Below are 2,729 nucleotides of genomic sequence, written 5' to 3'. Positions count from 1 at the left end.
ACTACACAATGTTTAAAAGTTATTTTTAAAAAAATCTATTTAAAGTAAACAGTCCTGCAATCCTTAAATTAACAGCCTTTACACACTTCAAGAACTAACAGATGGGAGACACAGTCTTGGTGATACGTATGCATGTGCATGCATACACACATATACATACCTATATATATATACATATGTCACCAACAACAGCAATGGAGTAGTTGTTGCCTTGTCTTGATTTTACACCGTTGCACACGCTGATGTGTTATAAAGGATCGGTGATACAACCCCCAGACGTAGTAACAAACCCTGCCTTGCCTAAACCCTTAGCTTCTGATTATGCTGGGGAAGAAAATTTTATCTTGGAAAACTGGGAACCTGTGCTTTAAGGCTTGCCAAATGATTAATATATATTTAATGGATGATTAATACATATTTAATGGATGGCCCTTGGAGACTGTAACCTACAATTTACTAATTTAGAGAGGGATGAGAAAGTAACGTTAAGGTGTGGCTCCCCCTTTATCTTATCACTACACTCATATGTATGCTTTGTATGGAAAACTTTATTTGATAATAAAAATAGCATTCACAGACTTTCTCCTTCTTTGTTGCTACATCATATACATAGTGTCTGTTCCAAGGAAAGAAGCTCGTACTGGGTAAGTCCACGTCTACTCATACTAGTGTTATGTATAAACCCAATCAGTCAAATAAAGCTATGAACAATGTAGTATTTATATATGCATAGTGTTTTATAAAAAAGATTGGCCCACATACTGCTTTTCATCAACACAGAAAAGAGCATTATGCCTATAGCACGTTGCAAGAAATGATTGAAGAACATAGACTGCATACAAGTGCTTAATAATACATAAGCAGGCCCACCATGAGAAAAGAAATTATATTCAAACCAACAAAAGCTTTAGAATTACTTATATAGTCTCCCATTTTAAAACAGCTTTACATACCTGATTCAGTTTACATTAAAATATATCCCCTGAATCAATTTGTTCCATTTTCAGAAATATAAACACTTAATCACATTCCTCACAGCTAAATTTTGTCATAAATCCTCTTTTATACAAGAAAAAGGCAACAGTTTTGTGGTTTTTTCCAACAGGCTCTATTAATTACAATTTCAACTGTACACACAATGATCGGCCATCTTCTTTCTTGGTTTTGTTTTTACAGTACCATGGCAACAACAGTGATAGACTTGCAATGTTTTTGTGTTCATATGGGAAATGTGGAACAGTATACATGTACACACCAATGCACTGTAAAAAGCAGCAGTTTACTTCAGTGGTCCAACAGTAACGGCAAACATTTTGGCTCAGCTAGGCAGTAATCCATGAAAATCTTATACCAATACTACAGCAGACTTACCACACAACTTGCAAATTTAAAAATACAACTTCGAAACTTGCAGGTTTCCCTTCTGCTGCTGTTCTTAGATTCAAATCTACAGCATATAACCAGTATGGATAGGCTTCTACAACCAGGTTTGTCCCACTGATTGCCTCTTTTTGCATTTTTTTTTTTTTTTTTTTTTCCCAGCAAGTGCACTCCTTTTGTCTCAGTTAGGGATGAACCAGTAAAATAAAAAACTTAAATACAGAGCGAGAAGAAAAGAGAGCTTTTGGAATTTGCCAAAATAAGAAAAGCCCACTGGTTTTGCCTGAGCAGAAGGAATACACCTACTCCGAGAGGGAGGCCTTTGCTCCCACCACATTGTGCCTTGTCCCAGGATCCCGATCCCTTCCCTTTCTTCAAAGCAGACAAACAATACCATGCATGCTCGGGTTGCTGTCCATATACATCTAGAAGATGAGTAGGGCTGCGGCGGCTGCCTTAATGAAATATCGTTAAATGTTGCTGAGGCTAATGAGAGATCAACAGTCTACGTTAGTGTGTGACACAGGCATGGTGGTTACCAGTCTTTCTGCCTCTGCGCATCCTTGTAGAGGGGGCCTGAAAGTATAAACCGTTCACGGAACAAACTAGAAATTCCTTATCGCAAATCATCTTGTGCTGTGTGGGTTTGTATTTTTTTTTATTTTATTTTATTATTTATTATTATTATAAATATCCTTCATTGAAACAGTAGTCTCTTCAAACAGTTCTTGCAATTTTAGGAACATTTGTCTCTTTTAATTCCTTCATTTCAGCAGGAGCGCTCCATTCCTACTGAGATGAACCATTTTCTTCCTTCCCCACCCCCAACCCTTAAAAAATTTTCTACATACAGTGTAGCAGTGAGTCACTAGAGAACAGTCTGGATCAAATTATTCAAACTTGGTCATAAAATCCTTTGCCTATATTATATTACTGGCTACCCCCATTTACTATAGTGGGGAGGGGGGAAAGTAGCCCAATAAAGGAATTATTCTTAAGAAATCTACAAAGAATGTAGAAACAAAATTTCATAATCCTTTAGGACCAACATTTGGCAAGTAATTAAAAAAAAAGAATACACTGAAAAATACTTTCTTTAATATTATACATCAGGCACAACACTTTTTTGTTTGTTTGTTTGTTATACGATTTCATCTGCATAAAAGGTTTGTAGGACCAGCAGGTGCCGGACGTCTCCTCGCCTGCGAAAGCCGGGTGGGTTTCAGCTCCCGCACTCTCTCCTCCGCTCCCGTGGCATGGGGAAGGCGACGGGGACCCGGAGGAGCCCCTCAGATGCTGAGGTCGGTGCTGCACTCCTTGTACGGCCGCCTGCGCTGCTCGGGCGGGTG

This window comes from Egretta garzetta, unplaced genomic scaffold (assembly GCF_000687185.1).
Source record: "Egretta garzetta isolate BGI_Z169 unplaced genomic scaffold, ASM68718v1 scaffold91, whole genome shotgun sequence".
Classification (NCBI taxonomy): domain Eukaryota; kingdom Metazoa; phylum Chordata; class Aves; order Pelecaniformes; family Ardeidae; genus Egretta; species Egretta garzetta.
Note: the sequence above shows the minus strand (reverse complement) of the source record.